Source organism: Phyllobates terribilis, unplaced genomic scaffold, assembly GCF_046119375.1.
Source record: "Phyllobates terribilis strain yellow unplaced genomic scaffold, ASM4611937v1 Scaffold_2__4_contigs__length_985480577, whole genome shotgun sequence".
Classification (NCBI taxonomy): domain Eukaryota; kingdom Metazoa; phylum Chordata; class Amphibia; order Anura; family Dendrobatidae; genus Phyllobates; species Phyllobates terribilis.
In genome coordinates, this window is record NW_027362762.1 from 831,599,016 (window position 1) to 831,613,340 (window position 14,325).

Genomic DNA, 14,325 nt, shown 5'->3' on the forward strand with positions numbered 1-14,325 from the left:
ACCTTTTCGAAGTGGCGGCTTAAAAAATCTTTTGGCCAAAACAAAAGATGCTGGCTATACATGTGATATGATTCAATGGAAAACTGTTAATGTGTAATTGGTGAGGAGTTGTGGTGCAGAAGTGGAGTTTTTCAAAGAGTGGCTGGTGGGACTGTGGAAGGTTCGAGGGATGGAGGCAAAACATTTTTGCCAGTATGGGACCCTGAAATTCCTGGTAGCAGCCCTGTGGATAGAAGGATAAATTCTAGACTGCAGCCTCACAGATCTAAACAAATTCTATTCCCTTCATCCACTGAGCCCCACTCCTGCATGCATCCCATAAACATTGCATCCTTTGTAAAGAATACCCTATATAGGGTGCTCCACAGAGCTGACACCTCAGCACAGTGACTAACAGATGGCCCAGAACTGCTGGAGGAGAATTCGAGCAGTGTACAGGCTGACCAATTTGAAGTCATGTTTAGTAAATGCCTGAGGATGGAGCTAAAGCCTTAGTTTTTCATCATGATGTTCTGAAATACAGAAACCATGCTCACCAATACTTTAATTCTATCTCACAGGTGGTGGTCTTATCTTACAGATTAGTAAAGCCAAGACATTTGGCACATGTATATCTCACATCCAAGGTGTGGCTTTTAAGAAGTCACAGAAGCTTTCTCCTGTATTATATATTATAGGTGCAAGGTTTCTGCAAAATCATGCTGTCATTAATTAAGAATAGGCAAGCTGTTTGCAATTCATTTAGACAAGTCTACAACCTACAGTAACCACCGCTCCAAAATACCACAGCACGGCCATCTCTGCCCCCACATACTGTATCCTCACCCATCCCTTGTAGATTGTGAGCCCTCGTGGGCAGAGTCCTCTTTCTTCCTGTACCAGTCAGCAACTTTTATTGTCTAAGATTATTGTACTTGTTTTTATTATGTATACCCCTTTTCACATGTAAAGCGCCATGGAATAAATGACGCTATAATAAATAATAATTTCTTTATAAAGTGGCTTCTTAGAAGCTGCAACTTGGATGCCTTCTACAGACATGCCAAGAAGTACATGGGACCCTAGCCTTATGTCATCTAAGTAAACATACCTGTCATTTCAGGTAAGTTTTCAGAATAAGTTGTAATGTGTGTACATGACCACTAGCACAATTTTTCTTCATTATATTACTTGTATCCAGCATTTTTCATCAATTTTCCTCTCTCCAGGCTTTGTCTCCAATTTTCAGCTGTCTGCGACCTAGTTGGAGACTAGCTCATATGATTTATTCCATGCATAGTATACAGAGAGATGGCTTCCATACATACAGCAGTAGAATCATTGAGGGCATTACACAATAGTACTGACCTGTGCAGCTGTGAATCCAGCACTGATGAGAAATAAATTTGTTTATAGCTGCAGCACAATCTGCCTGTGCCCACCTGGTCACTCACTGTTGGGCATACTCCTCACTCCTCTTCCTCTTGCTCCTTGACTGATTAATCAATGTGCCCAGGAGTGATTACAGTGTGCTCACTGTGTACTGAGCAGTGACTGTATCAGCCCCTCGTACCACCCCAATTATTGGAAACTAGCCACTGCGGGAAGAATATTTTCTCTACGCTTACAGTGAGCCAGCCAGAAATAATTAAAGAGCAACCATCGTTTTATTTTTTATTTCATAAATCAATAGTACACATGAAAATAGAAACTGTACTATATCTAATCAGATAAATCTGCTTCTTTCTCCTTCAGGACTAATATTTCATTCTCAAAATTCTCAATGGGTAACATTTGTAATCAGTAAAGACAGATTGTTACATTACTGAGATAGAACAAACCCCTGATGAAGCTGTGTGAAACACACTTTGGGCCCAAGGGCTACACATCTAACAGGGCTCCGCTTTATTACTACGTAAGTCTGCATCCCATACTCTCCTATTTGGTATATATGTTCTCCATTAGGGAATGTATTGCAATAGATATTTGGGCATTCTATTTATACACTATTTATAGCCTTGGGAGGTTTGTTGTTAGCCCTCCATTTAGCTACTCTGTTGTTTAACAAAATCTGTTATGATATTTTATATTTAATAAAGTTGATATATTTGTGAAATATATTGTAGCACCATCTTTCTTTTAGTTTATCTTGTGATACTTAGGTGCATCTCTCTTATTCAGCCAGATACTTTTGTTTATAGGAATATTGGTTGGTCCTAACAAATGTATTTTGTTGTATTAGTGCTGCATTTACTTTGCCCACTTTTCAAATACATAAAGCATACATAGAATCTAAATTGCTAGATGCACAGACTTCAGAAAAAAGGATATGGATGCCCATGAGGCTGGTAGGGCATTTAGAAAAAATAATGGAAAAGGACATCAATCATTCCAGCGTCCAGGAGATCATCAACAAATGGAGAAGATTTCAAGCTTCTGCCAACTTGCCCAATGCAAGAGTAGAATGCTAGATGCAGAAAAAAAAGGTCTCTTAATATTCCAGAATTTCATCGAGGGGCTCACAGGCAGTGCTTGTCAGGTTCAGATGGCGGTATAAAAACTTGTGGACATGACATGCTCCATGTTCAACCCCTTGTGGTCGTCTGCATAGCAAACAATAATAGGAACTGTCGGTTATTGACATGATCTAGTCTGCTCCATAAGTTGGTGCATGCTGCAATTTTGTTTTCATACTGATCATCAGTCTTTCTGAAAAATTGTTGCTGTGCGTAGGATCACTTGTTAGCATTGAATCAGTGGTTTGTCCATTGGGCATATGTGTCTCGCCCAGGGGGATATAGGGGACTCGGTACCCGGGCCTTTTACCTTGTTTAGGATGTCACGGCAGTCGCCTCCCGGGCCCGTACTCTGGGGTCTCTCTTGAAAAGGGGTTTTAGTGTACAGTTTGTCTCGTGACGCCACCTGTGGTTTCCGGTAATAGTTACCGGCGCTGCTGCAGACCTCCGGGGGTGATGGGATGGCAGCTGGGATGTTTCTGCTCCCCACAGGCGGAGCGGGCCCCTGGGGCAGTGTAGGTGCAGATGGTGATGCTGGGCGTTGCAGTGCAGAAGAGATGGCGCAGCAGGAGTAACTGACAGAGACAGGAGATTCACTTCAGTACCTTTACTGGTGCAGATGTCAGGTACGGTCCAGGGTACTCGGTAGGAAGGGTGCACTTCTGGACTCTCCCCAGTGAGTGGGTATAAGGCCTCCTGGTCTGTCTCTCCCTCTCTCTAAGCTCCTGGCCAGCCTGCAACTGGACCTAGCTTCTGTGTTGTGTCGTTCTCTCACCTGTCGCTTGGTAGTAGGACCTTTCTCTGGCAACCACTATCCCTGGATGCCGGGGCCTTCGTGGTTCCTAGTCCTGTAAAGGGTTTAGCTTCAGGTCGACCAGGGATCTGTAATCCTCCTGGTATGCCAGTAATCCCTACTGGGTATAGAGGACCCTGTAAGCGCAGACCCGGTGTCCGGATTATGTCTTGGGGTGAGCCTGTGATGCTCCTCTGCCCCCTTAACTCCTTTCTCCTCTTTGCCTCCGGCCACACTCGGGGCCCTCAGAACACAGCAGCTCACGTGCTGCTTCTTCACTGGTCTAAGTGCCAGCACACTGTCTCACTAAACTCTCTAACTGAAGTGCCTGACTCCACCTTCCATATATATATATCCCTAACAAGGCTCCCTCTGGTGGTCTGAGGTGGAAGGGTGGAGGTGTTTGTTTGTAGTGAGGGCCTCTTGTGGAGTAGTCCATCCATGCACCCTTTTGGGACTTGTGGTACCAGTGGTAGCAGGGTGCCACATTCCCCCCTAGTACAATTCAGTACTCCTGGACTGAAGCATTTTAAAACAGGTAACAGCAATAACAATAACCATGTTACAGTAAGTCCCGTCACCAGGTGTCCATTTCACTGATGAAGGTGTAACAACAGGTAACATGAGGGACCCGCCTGAAAACCCTTAACGTAGGCCCTGGGCGTGGCTACAGGGCATAAGTGATCCAGGTGTTGGACCACGTCTTCGGCCACGCCAAACGGGTTTTTGTTCAGTGGTCTTTTTATATGCAACAAATAAGGAGGCACTTTGATAAGTGCAACTATTTACAAGGAAAGTTTTTGGCTGCTCACAGTCCTCAGCCTACAAGTCTTTATACCCTTACAGGTAACTAAATGAACACATATTATTTGCAGTTCACATTATAAATTACAGTAGGCAATACCCAACTGGGTAACTATTTACAATGTAGGCACTTTGTACTTATTCCCTATACCTGGCAGGGATTTGGCCTTGTGTGCTGTGTGTGGACCTTCGTAACACTGGGGTGGTACTGGTGTCTGTGCATGCATTCCCTGTTAACCTATCAGGTGTACGTGCTGGTAGATTATAAAACTGCCTCAATCTCTCTATGGGACTGACAAGTACACTGATTACTGGGCCTTCAGGCTCTGCTTCAATGGGTGATCCTCCTCTTACTGGGGACTCTTCCTGTTCCTGAGCAGGTTCTTCTAGGGCGCTTACAGGTTCTACTGGTGGTGGAGGTTCTTTTGGTTGCTGATAGAAGTGTATCACTGGTATAATAACTGCTCCATCAAGTTGAGGCCAGTCCGCAGGGAAGTCTCCTAGAACTGTATGAAGTACATCTTCCTCGGGTTTCTCCGGTATCACAAGAGGTGCTTCTTCCGCCGGTGTCTTCAGTAGACCTGGGCATAATTTCAAGTGGTCTCTTGAGACTGTTGTGGTCGTCTTACCTCCATCCTTACTGATCAGGCAGGTTTTACTGTTGTCAAATCTGGAGTTTAACACGGTGTAAGGCTCTCTTTCCCACTGGTCATCGAGCTTGTGACCTCTTCTTTTCCGCTTTAGCACTATTTCTCCAGGTGCCAAGGGTTCTGCTGGTGCATGCTTATTGTACTGTTCTTCTTGCCTTTCCCTCACCTTGTTTAGACTGTCTTCGACACAGGCCTGTACTTTCCTGTACTCAGGGGCGGACACAGACTGTAGTGGGCCCCTGTGCAAGAATTTTTTGGGGCCCCCCCCCTGCCCTTTATAGGGGGCATGAAGGCCCCCCCCCGTGCATCTCTCATCCCCCCGTGCATCTCTGATTCCCCCCACTCCTAGTTAATTAATTGTATTTAAAAAAAATAAAACTTGTTATACTTACCCCCAAGGATGGCTCCTGGTTTTTGTGGGCCCTGGGCGACCGAGTTTCAGTGGGCCGCCCCTTTAACACATACCATGATTTATGATGCACAGATACCACAGAGAAATATATATATATATAGTACAAGGCCAAGGATTTCATTTACTACATTACACGAGCAATATCTACTGTAAATCCTACAATAGCTCAGAAACCAGCGAATCCTCACAGCGCACAGTGCAGACTGGACAGTATAGTCTTTCATACAGTATTATGGGCACCATATAATGCTCCATACAGGATACTGACCCCCTTATAATGCTCCATACAGGATACTGGTCCCCATATAAAGCTCCATACAGGATACTGGCCCCCATATAACGCTCCATACAGAATACTGATCCCCATAAAATGCTCCATACAGAATACTGACCCCCATATAACGCTCCATACAGAATACTGGCCCCCATATAACGCTCCATACAGAATACTGGCCCCCATATAACTCTCCATACAGAATACTGGCCCCCATATAACGCTCCATGCAGAATACTGACCCCCATATAACGCTCCATACAGAATACTGTCCCCCATATAACGCGCCATACAGAATACTGACCCCCATATAACGCTCCATACAGAATATTGGCTCCCATATAACGCTCCATGCAGGCTGTTCCCCCCTTATAATGCCCCATTACACGAGCGATATCTATTGTAAATTCTACAATAGCTCAGAAACCGGCGAATCCTCACAGCGCACAGTGCAGACTGGACAGTATAGTCCTCTATACAGTATTTTGGGCACCATATAATGCTCCATACAGGATACTGACCCCCCTATAATGCTCCATACAGGATACTGGTCCCCATATAATGCTCCATACAGGATACTGGTCCCCATATAACACTGCATACAGAATACTGGCCCCCATATAACGCTCCATACAGAATACTGTCCCCCATATAACGCTCCATACAGAATACTGACCCCCATATAACGATCCATACAGAATATTGGCTCCCATATAACGCTCCATGCAGGCTGTTACCCCCTTATAATGCCCCATTACACGAGCGATATCTATTGTAAATTCTACAATAGCTCAGAAACCGGCGAATCCTCACCGCGCACAGTGCAGACCGGACAGTATAGTCTTTCATACAGTATTATGGGCACCATATAATGCTCCATACAGGATACTGACCCCCTTATAATGCTCCATACAGGATACTGGTCCCCATATAAAGCTCCATACAGGATACTGGCCCCCATATAACGCTCCATACAGAATACTGGCCCCCATATAACGCTCCATGCAGAATACTGGCCCCCATATAACGCTCCATGCAGAATACTGTCCCCCATATAACGCTCCATACAGAATACTGACCCCCATATAACGCTCCATACAGAATATTGGCTCCCATATAATGCTCCATGCAGGCTGTTCCCCCCTTATAATGCCCCATTACACGAGCGATATCTATTGTAAATTCTACAATAGCTCAGAAACCGGCGAATCCTCACAGCGCACAGTGCAGACCGGACAGTATAGTCCTCTATACAGTATTTTTGGCACCATATAATGCTCCATACAGGATACTGACCCCCTTATAATGCTCCATACAGGATACTGGTCCCCATATAATGCTCCATACAGGATACTGGTCCCCATATAATGCTCCATACAGGATACTGGTCCCCATATAAACACTGCATACTGAATACTGGCCCCCATATAACGCTCCATACAGAATACTGTCCCCCATATAACGCTCCATACAGAATACTGACCCCCATATAACGCTCCATACAGAATATTGGGTCCCATATAACGCTCCATGCAGGGTGTTCTCCCCTTATAATGCCCCATTACACGAGCGATATCTATTGCAAATTCTACAATAGCTCAGAAACCGGCGAATCCTCACAGCGCACAGTGCAGACCGGACAGTATAGTCCTCCATACAGTATTATGGGCACCATATAATGCTCTATACAGGATACTGATCCCCTTATAATGCTCCATACAGGATACTGGTCCCCATATAATGCTCCATACAGGATACTGGTCCCCATATAACGCTCCATACAGGATACTGTCCCCAATATAACACTCCATACAGAATATTGGCCCCCATGTAATGCTCCATGCTGGCTGTTCCCCCCTTATAATGCCCCATGCAGGATGACACCCCCCTTTTAATGCCCTATGCAGGATGTCACCTCTACCCCCCATAAAATGCCCCATGCAGGATGTCACCCCCCCATATAATGCCCCTTGCATGATGTCACTTCCCCCCTTTTCAATGCCCCATGCAGTATGTCAGACCACCCCCTCCCTTATAATGCCCCATGCATGAGGTCACACCCCCCCTCCTTATAATGCCCCATGTTGTATGTCACACACACACCCTCCTTATAATGCCCCATGCAGGATGTCAATTCCCCCCTCCCCCTCTTATAATGCCCCATGCAGGATGTCAACCCCCATATAATGCCCCATGCAGTATGTCACTTCCCCCCTTCCCCTCTTATAATGCCCCATGCAGGATGTCACGCCCTCTCTCCCCCCACTATATAATGCCCCATGCAGTATGTCACCCCCCCCCACATATAATGCCCCATGCAGGACGTCACACCGACTCTCCCCCCACCATATAATGCCCCATGCGGTATGTCACCACCCCCCATATAATGCCCCATGCAGTATGTCACACACACCCCATATAATGCCCCATGCAGGACGTCACACCCAGTCTCCCCCCACCATATAATGCCTGTAGCATCGGCGTCTCTGCCCCGTACTAGGCAGAGGCGCCGTCCCTCTCACCTCCCCGCTCCTGGCGTGGCGTCCTCCAGCGCTTCTCTCCCCGCTGCTTCCGGCACGCGCTCCTTCCCCGGCAGTGTGCTTAGGGCGCGCGCGCGCTCCCCCTCTCTCAAAGGGACCGCGCGCGCCGTCCTAAGAAGTCCCCGGCCAATTGCCGGAGGACCTCCCATATTTAAGGCACCTCCTCCAAAATGGAGGTGCCCGAGCAATGTTGTTGCAAAGCCTTCACTCTGCTTCAGCCCTCAGGTCCCGTTACCAGTTACCAGCCAGTCACCTGCCAGATTCCTGCTTGTTTCCTGCCAGTTACCTGCCTGATTCCTGCTTGATACCTGCCTGATATCCGTTTACCTGCTTGCTAGCCTGCGGTCCGACGGTCTGCTTTCCTACACCTGTCAGTCTGTCTATGGACCAGCCTGCCCGCTCACCTGGGAGCGCTCATCTGCTACCTGCCTGCTAGCCTACCTGGAGGCTCCGCCGTCACTTGCCGTGACCACCTGCCTGTCCAGAGACTCTCGCCTGCTCACCTGGGAGCGCTCATCTGCTACCTGTCTGCTAGCCTACCTGGAGGCTCTGCCGTCACTTGCCGTGACCACCTGCCTGTCCAGAGACTCTTGCCTGCTCACCTGCTACCTGTCTGCTAGTCTACCTGGAGGCTCTGCCATCACTTGCCGTGACCACCTGCCCGTCCAGAGACTCTCGCCCGCTCACCTGGGAGCGCTCACCAGCCACCTGCCTGCTGTCCTTCTACCCAGAGACTGTCCCTGTCACTTGCCGTGAGTACCCGTCCTTTTACCCAGAGACTGTCCCTGTCACTTGCCGTGACTACCTGCCCCTCTACCCAGAGACTGTCCCTGTCACTTGCCGTGACTACCTGCCCGTCTTCCCTGGGAGCCACCCGCTTCCTTACATGGACTGCCCCCTTGTATAGTTGCACAGAGGTTCCACCTCCCAGACCCGTTACAGTTTGCTCGGGCCATGGAACCCGGTGGCCCCCAGATCTCCGATCTGCACCAGGAAGTCTTACGTCAGAAAACTCAGCAGGAGGTGGTACTGTCCTATCTACGGTCCGTTAACTCTCGTCTAGGCGCATTGTGTGACTTGTCTATGTCTACCTCTGGTCCAGCCGTGCCCATTCCTGCGGTACCGCAATCCAGTCCCTTCATGGTACCCGACTATGGACCTCGGCTTCTGGCACCTCCACGCTTTGCCGGCGAACCTACTTTAGCTCGGGGTTTCATAAACCAGTGCACCCTGCACTTTGAGCTATTGGCATATCAGTTCATCTCCGATCGAGCCAAGGTGGCCTTCATCATGTCCCATCTTACTGGGGAGGCACTGGCATGGCTAAATCCCCTGTGGGAGAGAGGGGATCCCCTGGTGTCCGACCTGCCGTCTTTCCTCGCTGCTTTCCGGAAAGTCTTCGATGAACCTGGACGGAAAACCTCTTCTGCCTCCTCACTGCTACGTCTCCGCCAAGGGAGTCTCACCGTGGGCCAATATGCCATACGGTTCCGCACCCTCGCTTCTGAGCTTGCCTGGGAAAATGAGGCTCTGGTGTCCGTCTTCTGGGAGGGTCTTTCCGGTCGGATTAAGGACGAGTTAGCTGGTCGGGACATTCCTACCACTCTGGATGACCTGGTGTCACTAGCTACGCGGATTGGCATCCGGTTCCAAGAACGTGCCAAAGAGACTACCCGGGAGAAAGACTTTTCTTGCTCTGCTCCTACTTCCCTGAGACCTGCCTCTCAATCAGTCACTCCGCGGGCGCCCTCGCCTGAACCTATGCAGATCGACCAGACCAAGATGGTCAAATCTCGCCAAGAATCTCGTCAAGCCGAGGGAAGCTGTTTCTATTGTGGCAGTATGGAGCACTTCATCCGTTCCTGCCCGGAGAAACCGGGAAACGCCAGTGTCTAGGACCGCTCGGAGAGGTCGTCCTAGACAAAAGTAAGCCCTCTCCGTCTCTGACTTTACCGGTCTCTATTGCTTGGGGAGAAAACCGTCACTTTGAACTGGCCCACCTGGATTCTGGAGCTGCTGGAAACCTCATCTCCCAGTCTCTGGTAGAGAGATACCGTATTCCCACCAAGTCCCTGGCTGAACCATTATCAGTCGCCTCCGTGGATGGAAGACTTCTCTCGGAGACCATCCTGCTCGTTACTGAACCCATAACCCTGCAGGTGGGAATGCTGTACTCTGAGGAAATCTCATTCCATGTGTTGTCCGGACTTTCTCACTCCCTGTTGCTAGGTCTACCTTGGCTCCAGACACACGAACCCGTATTGAACTGGCGATCCGGTGAAGTACTCCGATGGGGTCCAGACTGCCATAGGACCTGCCTGGTTCCGATCTGCCCAGTTCGCCCTCCGCCTACTCCAGCTAATTTACCAGGTCTCCCGGCTCCTTACTGGCCCTATGCAGACGTCTTCGGTAAGAAGGAAGCAGAGACATTGCCACCCCATAGGCCATATGACTGCCCGATCGACCTGGTACCTGGCACCACTCCTCCCCGTGGGCGTATCTACCCGTTGTCTGCAGCCGAGACCCGGGCCATGTCTGAGTACATTGAAGAGAATCTGGCTAGGGGATTTATCCGGAAATCTACCTCCCCGGCTGGAGCCGGATTCTTCTTTGTCAAAAAGAAAGACGGCTCGCTACGCCCCTGTATTGACTATAGAGGACTCAATCAGATCACGGTTAAAAATAAATACCCCCTTCCGCTCATCTCTGAGTTATTTGATCGTCTTAAAGGCGCCAGGATCTTCTCCAAGCTGGATCTACGTGGAGCTTATAACCTGGTCCGTATCCGTCAGGGAGACGAGTGGAAAACAGCATTTAATACCCGGGACGGACACTATGAGTACCGTGTGATGCCCTTCGGTCTCTGCAATGCTCCCGCCGTCTTCCAAGAACTGGTCAACGACATCTTCCGTGACCTTCTTTACTCCTGCGTGGTGGTATACCTGGACGACATCTTGGTCTTCTCTCCGGATCTTCCCACACACCGGAGGGATGTTCGTCAGGTCCTGCTTAGGCTCAGGCAGAACCACCTCTATGCTAAATACGAGAAGTGCCTTTTTGAGCAGACCTCTCTTCCTTTCTTGGGCTATGTTATCTCCCAGACAGGCTTGCGAATGGATCCCGAGAAGCTCTCTGCTGTCCTAAAGTGGCCCCGTCCGGAGGGCTTGAAGGCGATACAGCGATTCCTGGGCTTCGCTAATTACTATCGTCTCTTCATTCCTCACTTCTCGTCACGGACTGCGCCCATATCTGCGCTCACCCGTAAGGGAGCAAATCCCAAGGTATGGTCATCCGAAGCTGAGGAGGCCTTCCTTTCCCTGAAACAAGCCTTCTCCTCTGCCCCTGTGCTGCACCGTCCGGACTGCAACAAACAGTTCTACCTGGAGGTTGATGCCTCCTCCTCTGGTGCCGGAGCGGTGCTCACCCAGAAGTCTTCCTCCGGGAGAATGGTAACCTGCGGCTTTTTCTCTAAAATCTTCTCCTCCTCTGAGCGCAATTACTCCATAGGAGACCGAGAACTGCTTGCCGTTAAATTGGCGCTGGAGGAGTGGCGTTACCTGCTTGAAGGGGCTCTATACCCGGTTATCATCTATACGGATCACAAGAACCTGGCATATCTCCAAAATGCCCAGAGACTTAATCCACGTCAAGCCCGGTGGTCTTTGTTCTTTGCCCGCTTCGATTTCATCCTTCATTTCCGCCCGGCGGACAAAAATGTCAAAGCTGATGCCTTGTCCCGATCCTTCCTGTCCTCCGACCAAGAGGAGGAGCCTATGCACATTATCGACCCCTCCAAGGTGATGAATGTGGCCCCCTTGGATTTGACTCGTCTTCCACCCGGCAAGACGTTCGTGGCGCCTCCAGACCGTGAGAGGGTTCTTCGCTGGGGTCATTCTTCTAAACTAGCTGGCCATGCCGGCCAAAAGAAGACCTTCCAACTCATTTCCTGGCATTACTGGTGGTCTACCCTGCATAAGGATGTGGTAGACTTCGTCTCTGCCTGTTCATCTTGTGGCCGCAACAAAATTCCCAGACACTTACCAGCTGGTCATCTCCTGCTGCTTCCCATACCTGTTGCCCCGTGGCAACACATCGCTATGGACTTCATTACCGATCTTCCTGTCTCTGCCGGGTGTACTGTCATTTGGGTGGTCGCGGACCGCTTCTCTAAAATGGCCCACTTCATTCCCCTGCCTGGTCTTCCGTCTGCACCTGAGCTGGCTAAGGACTTTATTCGCCATATCTTCCGTCTCCATGGCCTACCCCTCCACATCGTGTCGGATCGAGGGGTTCAGTTTACCTCACGCTTCTGGAGAGCCACATGTAAACTGCTGGACGTCACCCTGGACTTCTCCTCCGCTTACCACCCTCAGTCCAATGGTCAAGTGGAGCGGATCAATCAGATCCTTACCAGCTATCTCCGGCACTTTGTTAATGCCCACCATTCTGATTGGGTGGACCTCCTTCCTTGGGCCGAGTTCTCTTATAATAACCACGAGAGCGAATCCTCTTCCAAGTCCCCGTTCTTTATTGTCTATGGCCAGCACCTCCGGATTCCGCTCCCTGTCTCCGTTTCTGTGGACAACCCTGCTGCGGAGTCTCTTGTCAGCGAATTTTCTACTATTTGGGAGAGTACCAGGTCCGCTCTTCTTCTGTCCTTTGAGCGGATGAAGAGATATGCTGATAAGAGACGTCTGGATCCGCCTCAATTCCGTCCGGGAGACAAGGTTTGGCTCTCGTCCAAACATGTGCGGCTCAAAGTACCCTCCTTCAAGTTGGGCCCTCGATTCATCGGTCCCTTCGAAGTCCTCAGGCAAATTAACCCTGTGGCCTACAAATTAAAACTCCCGGCCACCCTACGGATTCCCAACTCCTTCCACGTATCTCTCCTCAAACCCGTTGTCTTTAACTCTTTTTCCAATAATCCAGGTGCCCCTCCTGCTCCGGTTTCCGCTGATGACGTCTTTGAGGTAGAGAGTATTCTGGCCTCCAAGAGGGTAAGAGGAAAGACCCTTTTTCTGGTAGATTGGAAGGGGTTTGGTCCTGAGGAGAGAACTTGGGAACCCAGGGAGAACATCACCGCCCCGCTTCTCCTTGAAAAATTTCTTTCTGGCCAAAAAAAGAGGGGGCCTAAAGGGGGGGGGGTACTGTAGCATCGGCGTCTCTGCCCCGTACTAGGCAGAGACGCCGTCCCTCTCACCTCCCCGCTCCTGGCGTGGCGTCCTCCAGCGCTTCTCTCCCCGCTGCTTCCGGCACGCACTCCTTCCCCGGCAGTGTGCTTAGGGCGCGCGCGCGCTCCCCCTCTCTTAAAGGGACCGCGTGCGCCGTCCTAAGAAGTCCCCGGCCAATTGCCGGAGGACCTCCCATATTTAAGGCACCTCCTCCAAAATGGAGGTGCCCGAGCAATGTTGTTGCAAAGCCTTCACTCTGCTTCAGCCCTCAGGTCCCGTTACCAGTTACCAGCCAGTCACCTGCCAGATTCCTGCTTGTTTCCTGCCAGTTACCTGCCTGATTCCTGCTTGATACCTGCCTGATATCCGTTTACCTGCTTGCTAGCCTGCGGTCCGACGGTCTGCTTTCCTACACCTGTCAGTCTGTCTATGGACCAGCCTGCCCGCTCACCTGGGAGCACTCATCTGCTACCTGCCTGCTAGCCTACCTGGAGGCTCCGCCGTCACTTGCCGTGACCACCTGCCTGTCCAGAGACTCTCGCCTGCTCACCTGGGAGCGCTCATCTGCTACCTGTCTGCTAGCCTACCTGGAGGCTCTGCCGTCACTTGCCGTGACCACCTGCCTGTCCAGAGACTCTTGCCTGCTCACCTGCTACCTGTCTGCTAGTCTACCTGGAGGCTCTGCCGTCACTTGCCGTGACCACCTGCCCGTCCAGAGACTCTCGCCCGCTCACCTGGGAGCGCTCACCAGCCACCTGCCTGCTGTCCTTCTACCCAGAGACTGTCACTTGCCGTGAGTACCCGTCCTTTTACCCAGAGACTGTCCCTGTCACTTGCCGTGACTACCTGCCCCTCTACCCAGAGACTGTCCCTGTCACTTGCCGTGACTACCTGCCCGTCTTCCCTGGGAGCCACCCGCTTCCTTACATGGACTGCCCCCTTGTATAGTTGCACAGAGGTTCCACCTCCCAGACCCGTTACAATGCCCCATGCCCCCATACATAAAAAAAAAAAAAATCAAATACTCACCTCACTTCTTACCTGATGCTGCTCCGGACTCCAGCGTCGCCCGCGTCTTCCCACTGTGACAGCTCAGGAGAGATCGCGCGCGCTGTAAACATATCACCGCGCCCTCTGACCTGAAACGTCACAGTCAGAGGACGCGGAAGACGCCGGGGGCCCATGC